Here is a 13,040-nt window from a genome sequence, read left to right on the forward strand (position 1 = left end):
TGTTATACCATTACATATTCCATGTATGCCTTTTCTTTCAAACCTCAATAAAAAAATAAAATTAAATAAAAAAAACAAAAACAAAAAAAAACCTCTGAATGCACAATTTTTTAAAAATCTGAATCTCCTTCATAAAAGCTAAATATATAATACAAATGATAAACTTACTACTATAGTAAATTATACCATAAAATATTTCATCATCACCATCTGAATAATTAGGATACATTTTAAATGTATAACCTTTATTTAAGTAGATTTAACATTATGGCTTTTTTCTGTATTTACATTTTTTGTGATATTACATTAATGAACATATGTGTATATATATATATATATATATATATATATATATATATATATATATACACTGTTTACACATACATAGAGAGAGTGAGAGAGAGAGAGAGAGAGAGAGAGAGAGAGAGAGAGAGAGAGAGAGAGAGAGAGAGAGAGAGAGAGAGAGAGAGTGAGAGTGTACAACCTCAGGTTATAAGGCAACTACTCCATGCAATGTAAATTTTGATCAACAGTCACATTTTTCAAATTTCTTTAGTGCATTTGAATAAACATATTTAAAAGGACAGGAAACCCACATTTTTTTTCTTTCATGATTTAGGTAAAGCATGCAGTTATAAACAGTTGTTAAATTTACTTTTTTTATCAATCTAATTTCATTCTCTTGGAATTGTTGAATAAGCAGCTATGAACTACAGGAAGTTAGATGAACTCATCTGGTGAACAAATGACAAAAGGCATTTGTGTGCAGCCACCAATCACCAGCTAGCTCCCAGTAGTGCATTGCTGCTCATAATCCCACCAATGTATGCCTTTCAATGAAGGATATGAGGAAAACAAAGCAAATCCAATAATAATAGAAGCAAATTGGAAAGTTGATTAAAATCACAGGCTGTATCCGAATCATGAAAGAAAAAAATTAGCTAAACATTTCTTCACAAGTTTGTTATTTTTTTATTTTTATTTTTCTAAACAGGACTTTGCATGTTCCCATTGATCCACATCTTTTAAAATGTAGTTCCTTATCAGTGATAAAGCCCAACTAAGTTCTTCTTCCAAACTAGTTATTTGTTCATCATTCAAAATAATTCTATGCATTGGGTCTACCAACTGTAAATAGCAGCCAATAAAATCTAACTTTCTAGTAAAAGTACCTCCCGTGTCTTAATAGATTTAGCAATGACATCAGCACTCAGCCCTCCAGTTGGGGACAAATGGAATGTTAGATTATTCCACTCCTTTAACAATGTACCAGAAGTTAAGTCCTCAACGTGTAGCTTTTTAGTGACAGAATATGGATGACAAAGCAAACATTCTAATTCCATCACCTGTGAACATTTTCTTTCACTTACATTTACATTTGCATTGCCCCCTTTCCTGCACCTCTCTTCATAAATGCATATATTTTAGGGTTTCCGGCTAAAGTAACTAACATCCTTCCCATGATTTTCTTGCAGACCTTTTATTGCCATCTAAAATATAATTTTGTCCTGCTTCTGTAAATTAACCTCATCTGTATTCATTCATTTGTTTGTGCTTAGCATGTTTGAAACATTGTTAGTTATGATGTATATAACCTGTTCTTTTTTATTATTTCAAAATCATTTAGAACTTACCCCACTAACATCTGAAGGTATTCACTGGTGTTATGAGGTTCTGTGTATTTTACTGCTAGTGGTAGAGTCACAATTGTATTGCTTTCATCTACAAAACACACATTAATAGCAAAATCATTTACTTTATGGTTTGTGCAGGCATCCATTTTGAGAAATATCAAGCGTCTTTTCAGAGTTCTTTGAAACTCTTCTTTTTTTTATTGTTGGCTTCTTCAATCCCCATATTTCTTATATTGGGCCAGATTATGAGTGGCATCGCAAAATTGTGCTTTCGCAAGCAAGATATTTGCTCTCCACTCGTAATGTGTACTGATATTAGACGTTAAGCGCAATGCTTCCATAGACTCCAATGGGAGCCTCGTTATGAAACAGATAGACATGGCACAGAACCTAGTACAGCGAAGGGGGTAAGTCACGCAGTGTTGGGCAGCAAAGTTTAAATATATATATTTATATAAATATATACTGTACATATATATATATATATATGTGTGTGTGTTTGTTAATATGTGTATATACACATATTAACACATAAATATATATGAATATAAGCATATACATATCTATTAACAGTTAAAACACAGTCCCCCTAGACCGCAATGTAAAGGCACCCCATATTCCCTCACTTTAACCGCTTATAACAGCTTTGTGCAGTTATTTAATAAAAAGTAAAAACACATGTTCATGTATTTTTTTCTTTTAACAATGAACAGTACACTTTATTTTGAGGTAATTGGGGGACATTTATTTCTGGTTAATGGAGTCTAGTGCAAAGTGCTACTGCTAGCTCGCTTGTAATAGCTGGTTACTTAACGTGCACCCGTAAATGGGCAAATTTGCCTATTTATGGGTGCACGTTAAATTAGCGTTCCACTTGTAATCTAGGTTGTTGTCTTTCAGAGAGAAATGCCATGTTTCTGTGCCATTTCTTCATTCAGAACAAAAATGTCTGGTTGTTAGAATAATAATAGAGACAAGCTATGTCTGGATACTAGTCCAGTGATGTTCTTCCTGAATTTCCAATGTCATAGTTATAGTAAGTTTGTTACTTACAAAGTATCTTCTAATTGCTGTTTGAGATGTTTTGGGATGATTTTCTTATTTCTTATTCCAATGCTCTTCACATAGAAGAATATGTTCTATGTATTGTTAAATATATATATATATATATATATATATATATATATATATATATATATAAAATCCCATCAGTTGTACAGTGTTACCCTCCAGTGGTCATCTGCCTGGGTGCCAACATGCAATTAATATTCCGGACAAATAGTCGCACTCTCAGGTCTTTTGGTGAAAATAGTAGATAATTTTAATGAAACGTTTTCGGGGTATTCCTCCCCATCATCAGCATAAACATACAGTGCATCAAACAAACTTAAATAGAGGCATATTACTCATCAAACTAATACAAAATACCTGTGTGTAAAAAAAATTTCTCAGTGTGGTGGCGCCAAACAGTGTGTGTGTGGACTGCATATTCTGCGTTCCACTGTGAGAACCGGAAGTGTTCAGTGCAGTGTTATTTCCGGTATTCTCGGTTTTACAGAAAAATAATAATACTAATGTTTTCGCAAATAAACTTGCGGTGTTCAAATGTATTTAACCACAAGTGACTAAGTGTATCATAGTGATTCATTGTCTGTGCCATTGTTGACAGTGCATCTCATTCTTTGTGAGTTATTCGTATTACGTAAATCTATTTTACTGATGCATTGTCCACTACTCATAAACTCTTATATGTGCACATGTGTATTATCATGATATTATTCCCTATTACCTTACATTACATCCCCCTGTTTGTTGTCTTACTAGTGTCCGTCTCGATCTTTTGTATGAATGGTTCAATAGGACACGCTGTCATAATCTGGTTGGCATAGGAACCGTTTGTTATGCCGGTTCTACTTAGGCGGATTGATCTGTTTATTTCTCTTTATTTTATCCGACTTTACTATGTCATATAACCAGTATTGGCTACCTACGTGCCTTGCTATTGTCTTGGTACTTGCAAGGTTTTGTTGAGTTTATTCATTTATGTGTGTCTTTTGCATGTCCTAGAACATGCCTGTTAGGGGTATATGTAGGGGCTAAAGGGTATTCTCTGACACTTGTTGTATGTACTATCTGTGTATCATCCCTGTTATCGTTAGGGTGCTTCTAAGTTATCAATATGGACTATGTGTTTGATCCACACAAATAGACCTAGGTTACAGTGAAAAAATAAAAGCATCAAAAAATCTAACATAGATAGAAAATGAAAAGCAACCTATACGCTGTTGCTACATTGTACACTTAGCATTAGTAATGTATAATTGGTTTCGATGTTGTTCTGAATTGTATGTATCCCTCTTGTGCCTGCATACTCTTTACATATAATGTACACATCTTAGCTCTCTTATTACATATTAAAGGAAGCTATTATTGCCCTATTAGTCCATATAGTTATTTTGTGTCACATTACTATATAGTAACTTCCATCCGTGATTCAATCTTTAGATTCATCATAGTTTGATAGTCCTAGTACAGTGTCCCTAGTTTTTTGTATTAGCACAACCTGACACTGGGGTATATGGGGTGTATTCCTCAATTTTGGGGTTAATGTCATCTCTGACATGGTTGTATGTCCATGGTTCATAGATCTGTGGCTTAGTGGTATTCCTGTTGCTTGATTTCTCATATTCTGCACGTTGAGATTATCACCTTAGGTTGATGTAGATGGATGATCTCTATGAAATTGCTATGTATTTAAAGGAGGCTCAGTGTTTTAAGATTGCATGAGAACTTATTGACAATTGGCATTGATAGCCCGAGTGCTGCTACATTGGAGGGGATCATTACCATGACTCCCCCAACAACAGGTAGTGCGCCCTGCACTAAATAGTCTACCCCCCAAGAGGCCTGACTCCCAGTGCATCGTCACATACTACTCGAGGTGTATTTGCCATGCCCCAGTGTGTGTCTCTGCTTAAATGAGCGCTTTAAAGTCTGGAGGTGAGTTTAACCCTCCTGGGGCTATAGTGCCCAATCTGTATATCCACTCTGCCTCTCTTCTAAGCAGGGCCTTGTTTCTATCACCTCCCCTATCGAGGGGGGGGATATGATCAATCAGGATATACCTGATAGTGGACACCTGGTGTCTCATATTGGCGCAATGTCTGGCCACTGGTTGATCCGATCCTCCTTGATCCAATGCCAGTCGTATTGCCCGTCTATGGTTAGCCATCCTGTCGCGGAGTGTTCCGCTCGTCTTGCCCACATAGAACCGGGCACATGGGCAGAATAACAGATAGACTACAAATGTTGTGGTGCAGGATATTGAGTGCTTGATCTTAAACACTTTATTTGTGTGAGGATGGTGAAAGTTCTTAGTTGTCATGAGGCCATTGCATGTTGTGCACCCTAGGCACCTGTATGAGCCTTTGATGTTAATATGGGCAGTGTCCATGTAGCTTGATTTAGGGTCTGTGCGTACCAAGCTATCCTTGAGATTAGTACCCCTCCGGTATGCTACCATTGGTGTCAGGTTGTGCGTAAAGGTCAATTTTGGGTCAGACTGTACTATTGGCCAGTGTTCTCTTAGTATGTTCCCAGCCTGTGTTGTGTTAGGTGAAAACGTTGTTGCCATTATCAATTTGTTCGGTTTCTCTGTCAGATTCCCCTTGTATATCAGACTGTCCTGGGTGTATGGAAGGACTTCTCTTAGGGTACTATCAATTATCTGTTGCTTGTATCCCCGCTGCAAGAATTTGTCCCTCATGAGCTGCAACTGTGAGACCCCTGTAGCTTTGTTGGAATTATTGCGCACAACTCTAGTCATCTGTGATTTGACTATACCTTTTAGTAAGGCTGGGGGGTGGCAGCTTGTTGCACTTAAAATGGAATTTTTATCAGTAGGCTTACTGTAGAGTGTGGTGCCTAAGGTACTTCCCTCTATGTAGATATTGAGGTCTAGAAATTGTATCTCCTTGTGATGGTGCGTGATCTTGAATCTCACTGGTGTAGGGGTATTGTTCCATTTCATGAACCACTCTAACAGTGCCTGTTGTCCGCCACGCCACACCATGAACACATCATCGATGTATCTTGCGTAGAAAACAACCGGCGATGTGTCAGTGCTCCATAGGAATTGGTTTTCAAACTGAGACATATATATGTTGGCATACGATGGGGCCATATTTGACCCCATCGCAGTGCCCGTAAGTTGCAAATAAAAGGATGTCTCAAAGCGAAAATAGTTCCTAGTGAGGCAATACTCCATTAGTGTCAAAAAGTAGTCAATAGGGGGTCCCTCATATTGTGTGCTGTCTATGAGGTGTTGTTTGGTAGCCATGAGTCCTGTATCATGAGGGATGATAGTGTAGAGACTGTTGACATCCAGGGTGACCAGGATGTCCCCAGTCTCCACACGCACATCCCTCATCTTCCTAATAAGGTTGTTGGTGTCTGAAATAAATGATCTGACTGTCTTGACAATGGGTTGAAGGAAAATATCTATTACTTGTGCCACAGGCTGTGTGAGTGACTGTACTGCGGAGACTATGGGTCGCCCTGGTGGGTGGTGTAGGGTTTTGTGTATTTTCGGGGTGGTGTATAATATTGGGATTCTTGGGTGTGTTGTAGTGCAGTACTCGAAGAGTTGTTCCGTTAGGTATCCTTGTTCAAATCCTAATTTAAGGATGCCATCCAGTTCTTGTTTGTATTTGACCGTAGGGTCACCTAGTAGCTTTCTATAGGTGTTGTTGTCAGTCAACTGCATAAGTATATCCTCTTTGTAATCCTCATAGTCCATTAGGACTATTGCCCCGCCTTTATCCGCGGGGCGGATGACCAAAGCATGGTCGTTTTGTAAGGTTTTAATGGCTGCTCTTTCTGTGTGTGTGAGGTTATGTCTCCATTTGTTGGACTTTCTATGTGTTTCCATGTCTTGTGCTACTAGCCTTATAAAGGTCTTAGTGCTAGCACTGCTGTTTGTTGGCTCAAATGTACTAGGCTTTTTGCACTTATATATAGGATTAGTTAGTTCTGGTCTTATTGGGGCGTTTTGAAAATATTCTTTAATTTTCATTGTCCGGTTCAATTTATGCAAGTCTAACTTAAGGTCCATTTCATTAGTATTGTGACTAGGTATAAATGATAGACCTTTGTTTAACATGGAGCTCTCTGCTGTTGTAAGAACATGCTTACTAAGGTTGATCACTATATCCTCCGTCTGTTGCGGCGTGTGGGTCTGTACCTGCCCCCTTGCCCTCCTGATGTGTGGTCTAGAGTGCCTCCCCCTCCTCTGCGTGACCTCGTGGTAACCCCTAAAAAATGATCTGGGGTAGATTGTCCCCTGTGTGTATATGGGGGATGGTATGGAGGTTGCGTCTGGTATGTATTTGGTGATGTGGGTGTGTGTCTTGTAATGCTAGTGTCTGTTTCTGACGAGTCAGCACCGCTGGTGTCAACTGTTGTAAATTGCACTCTCCTAGGTCGATAGGGTCTCCTAGCTCTACCTTCTAGTGAGTTAGTTAACCACTTGTAAACTCTACCATTAGTGTAGTCTGCTTTCACTGAGTCAGTAATGGTAGACAAGACATGGAAACACATAGAAAGTCCAACAAATGGAGACATAACCTCACACACACAGAAAGAGCAGCCATTAAAACCTTACAAAACGACCATGCTTTGGTCATCCGCCCCGCGGATAAAGGCGGGGCAATAGTCCTAATGGACTATGAGGATTACAAAGAGGATATACTTATGCAGTTGACTGACAACAACACCTATAGAAAGCTACTAGGTGACCCTACGGTCAAATACAAACAAGAACTGGATGGCATCCTTAAATTAGGATTTGAACAAGGATACCTAACGGAACAACTCTTCGAGTACTGCACTACAACACACCCAAGAATCCCAATATTATACACCACCCCGAAAATACACAAAACCCTACACCACCCACCAGGGCGACCCATAGTCTCCGCAGTACAGTCACTCACACAGCCTGTGGCACAAGTAATAGATATTTTCCTTCAACCCATTGTCAAGACAGTCAGATCATTTATTTCAGACACCAACGACCTTATTAGGAAGATGAGGGATGTGCGTGTGGAGACTGGGGACATCCTGGTCACCCTGGATGTCAACAGTCTCTACACTATCATCCCTCATGATACAGGACTCATGGCTACCAAGCAACACCTCATAGACAGCACACAATATGAGGGACCACCTATTGACTACTTTTTGACACTAATGGAGTATTGCCTCACTAGGAACTATTTTCGCTTTGAGACATCCTTTTATTTGCAACTTACGGGCACTGCGATGGGGTCAAATATGGCCCCATCGTATGCCAACATATATATGTCTCAGTTTGAAAACCAATTCCTATGGAGCACTGACACATCACCGGTTGTTTTCTACGCAAGATACATCGATGATGTGTTCATGGTGTGGCGTGGCGGACAACAGGCACTGTTAGAGTGGTTCATGAAATGGAACAATACCCCTACACCAGTGAGATTCAAGATCACGCACCATCACAAGGAGATACAATTTCTAGACCTCAATATCTACATAGAGGGAAGTACCTTAGGCACCACACTCTACAGTAAGCCTACTGATAAAAATTCCATTTTAAGTGCAACAAGCTGCCACCCCCCAGCCTTACTAAAAGGTATAGTCAAATCACAGATGACTAGAGTTGTGCGCAATAATTCCAACAAAGCTACAGGGGTCTCACAGTTGCAGCTCATGAGGGACAAATTCTTGCAGCGGGGATACAAGCAACAGATAATTGATAGTACCCTAAGAGAAGTCCTTCCATACACCCAGGACAGTCTGATATACAAGGGGAATCTGACAGAGAAACCGAACAAATTGATAATGGCAACAACGTTTTCACCTAACACAACACAGGCTGGGAACATACTAAGAGAACACTGGCCAATAGTACAGTCTGACCCAAAATTGACCTTTACGCACAACCTGACACCAATGGTAGCATACCGGAGGGGTACTAATCTCAAGGATAGCTTGGTACGCACAGACCCTAAATCAAGCTACATGGACACTGCCCATATTAACATCAAAGGCTCATACAGGTGCCTAGGGTGCACAACATGCAATGGCCTCATGACAACTAAGAACTTTCACCATCCTCACACAAATAAAGTGTTTAAGATCAAGCACTCAATATCCTGCACCACAACATTTGTAGTCTATCTGTTATTCTGCCCATGTGCCCGGTTCTATGTGGGCAAGACGAGCGGAACACTCCGTGACAGGATGGCTAACCATAGACGGGCAATACGGCTGGCATTGGATCAAGGAGGATCGGATCAACCAGTGGCCAGACATTGCGCCAATATGAGACACCAGGTGTCCACTATCAGGTATATCCTGATTGATCATATCCCCCCCCTCGATAGGGGAGGTGATAGAAACAAGGCCCTGCTTAGAAGAGAGGCGGAGTGGATATACAGATTGGGCACTATAGCCCCAGGAGGGTTAAACTCACCTCCAGACTTTAAAGCGCTCATTTAAGCAGAGACACACACTGGGGCATGGCAAATACACCTCGAGTAGTATGTGACGATGCACTGGGAGTCAGGCCTCTTGGGGGGTAGACTATTTAGTGCAGGGCGCACTACCTGTTGTTGGGGGAGTCATGGTAATGATCCCCTCCAATGTAGCAGCACTCGGGCTATCAATGCCAATTGCCAATAAGTTCTCATGCAATCTTAAAACACTGAGCCTCCTTTAAATACATAGCAATTTCATAGAGATCATCCATCTACATCAACCTAAGGTGATAATCTCAACGTGCAGAATATGAGAAATCAAGCAACAGGAATACCACTAAGCCACAGATCTATGAACCATGGACATACAACCATGTCAGAGATGACATTAACCCCAAAATTGAGGAATACACCCCATATACCCCAGTGTCAGGTTGTGCTAATACAAAAAACTAGGGACACTGTACTAGGACTATCAAACTATGATGAATCTAAAGATTGAATCACGGATGGAAGTTACTATATAGTAATGTGACACAAAATAACTATATGGACTAATAGGGCAATAATAGCTTCCTTTAATATGTAATAAGAGAGCTAAGATGTGTACATTATATGTAAAGAGTATGCAGGCACAAGAGGGATACATACAATTCAGAACAACATCGAAACCAATTATACATTACTAATGCTAAGTGTACAATGTAGCAACAGCGTATAGGTTGCTTTTCATTTTCTATCTATGTTAGATTTTTTGATGCTTTTATTTTTTCACTGTAACCTAGGTCTATTTGTGTGGATCAAACACATAGTCCATATTGATAACTTAGAAGCACCCTAACGATAACAGGGATGATACACAGATAGTACATACAACAAGTGACAGAGAATACCCTTTAGCCCCTACATATACCCCTAACAGGCATGTTCTAGGACATGCAAAAGACACACATAAATGAATAAACTCAACAAAACCTTGCAAGTACCAAGACAATAGCAAGGCACGTAGGTAGCCAATACTGGTTATATGACATAGTAAAGTCGGATAAAATAAAGAGATATAAACAGATCAATCCGCCTAAGTAGAACAGGCATAACAAACGGTTCCTATGCCAACCAGATTATGACAGCGTGTCCTATTGAACCATTCATACAAAAGATCGAGACGGACACTAGTAAGACAACAAACAGGGGGATGTAATGTAAGGTAATAGGGAATAATATCATGATAATACACATGTGCACATATAAGAGTTTATGAGTAGTGGACAATGCATCAGTAAAATAGATTTACGTAATACGAATAACTCACAAAGAATGAGATGCACTGTCAACAATGGCACAGACAATGAATCACTATGATACACTTAGTCACTTGTGGTTAAATACATTTGAACACCGCAAGTTTATTTGCGAAAACATTAGTATTATTATTTTTCTGTAAAACCGAGAATGCCGGAAATAACACTGCACTGAACACTTCCGGTTCTCACAGTGGAACGCAGAATATGCGGTCCACACACACACTGTTTGGCGCCACCACACTGAGAATTTTTTTTTACACACAGGTATTTTGTATTAGTTTGATGAGTAATATGCCTCTATTTAAGTTTGTTTGATGCACTGTATGTTTATGCTGATGATGGGGAGGAATACCCCGAAAACGTTTCATTAAAATTATCTACTATTTTCACCAAAAGACCTGAGAGTGCGACTATTTGTCCGGAATATATATATATATATATATATATATATATATATATATATTTATATTTATATATACAGTATATATGTGTGTGATTATTTTGTAAAATATATTTCTATACTCGTGTATATATATACAGTATATAATGTGCATGTGTGTATAGAGAGAGAGAGAGATGCTTTATTAAATATTTTTATCAGATGGTGTTTATATGTATGTAACTGTACTTTTTAATCTGATACGTGCAAAAAGCTGAAAAAAGCTGATATCGCATGTGTGTAATAGTTAGTGCTCCACTCGTAATCTAGCCCAACATTTTTACCATCTGAGGCACTTGTAAATTGTTCAAACACAGCTGACTTAGTTGGGATTCTCATTGCCATTTTAATGGCAGTTTAGAATTAGAGGCCGATTTATCAATGTCTGTCCGACATAATACGCTGTAGCTGAATGCTGAATGCCGACAGCATACGCTGTCGGCATTTAACATTGCACAAGCAGTTCACCAGAACTGCTTGTGCAATGCTGCCCCCTGCAGATTTGCGGCCAATCCGCTGCTAACAGGTAGTGTCAATCAGCCAGATCGTATAGAATCATGGAGGATTGCAGACCGCAGCCTCAGAGGCAGCAGACCAGTTATGGAGCAGTGGTCTTAAGACCACTGCTTCATAACTGCTGTTTCCGGCAAGCCTGAAGGCAAGCACAGAAACAGGGGCATTAAGCTCCATTCGGAGCTTGATAATTCGGCCCCTTACTCTTGTTCTGCACACAGAGTTACTGTAATTTTACAGTGAACTTCTGACCTTTTTCAGCTGGTTATGTGAATAGAACTCTTAATTAATAAATTATTGCTGGGAGAGAGTCAAGGCAAAGAGAGGAAGAGAAGAAATTTAAAAAGGCTATGCTTTCTCCAGAAAAAAATGCCTTATTGCATCCAGGACCTACTGTATTTATTGCATGTGCAGCAGCTGTAAAGAGGCAATGTATAATGACTATTTCATAAAGCTTTCTTGCAGTTGTTTTAATAATGTTTGTTTGTAGCAGTTCATACATTTTGTCATTGATGACAAGTGTGAGGTATTCCAGTGAAAGAGGTCGGTTTTCTCAGTAAAGTAAAGCAGCATTTCTTTAAAGGAGCCGAAATGGCAAAAGACAGCCAATAAGAAAGTTGAACAAATATATGATTGCCTTGGGTTGCTATTTCCCTAATTCAGATGGCAATTGGCTTTTATTCAGGACTGGACTTTCCTTTCTAGGAGGGATCAGACTGATAGCATAGTACTCCTCTGTGAAAGACACAATTGGGCTAAGAGAGGGTGCTCCCAGGGGGTGACCATTAGAGAACAAACCACAGAGTGGTTGTTCATTCATGCTTCAGTGCTTCTCTTTCTTGTATATCTGAGCGAATATATAAATTTATATATATATATATATATACACACACAATATATATATATATATATATATATATATATATATATATATATATATATATATATATACAGGGAGTGCAGAATTATTAGGCAAGTTGTATTTTTGAGGATTAATTTTATTATTGAACAACAACCATGTTCTCAATGAACCCAAAAAACTCATTAATGTTAAAGCTGAATAGTTTTGGAAGTAGTTTTTAGTTTGTTTTTAGTTACAGCTATTTTAGGGGGATATCTGTGTTTGCAGGTGACTATTACTGTGCATAATTATTAGGCAACTTAACAAAAAACAAATATATACCCATTTCAATTATTTATTTTTACCAGTGAAACCAATATAACATCTCAACATTCACAAATATACATTTCTGACATTCAAAAACAAAACAAAAACAAATCAGTGACCAATATAGCCACCTTTCTTTGCAAGGACACTCAAAAGCCTGCCATCCATGGATTCTGTCAGTGTTTTGATCTGTTCACCATCAACATTGCGTGCAGCAGCAACCAAAGCCTCCCAGACACTGTTCAGAGAGGTGTACTGTTTTCCCTCCTTGTAAATCTCACATTTGATGATGGACCACAGGTTCTCAATGGGGTTCAGATCAGGTGAACAAGCAGGCCATGTCATTAGATTTTCTTCTTTTATACCCTTTCTTGCTAGCCACGCTGTGGAGTACTTGGACGCGTGTGATGGAGCATTGTCCTGCATGAAAATCATGTTTTTCTTGAAGGATGCAGACTCCTT

Source organism: Bombina bombina, chromosome 3 (genome assembly GCF_027579735.1).
Source record: "Bombina bombina isolate aBomBom1 chromosome 3, aBomBom1.pri, whole genome shotgun sequence".
NCBI classification, from domain to species: domain Eukaryota; kingdom Metazoa; phylum Chordata; class Amphibia; order Anura; family Bombinatoridae; genus Bombina; species Bombina bombina.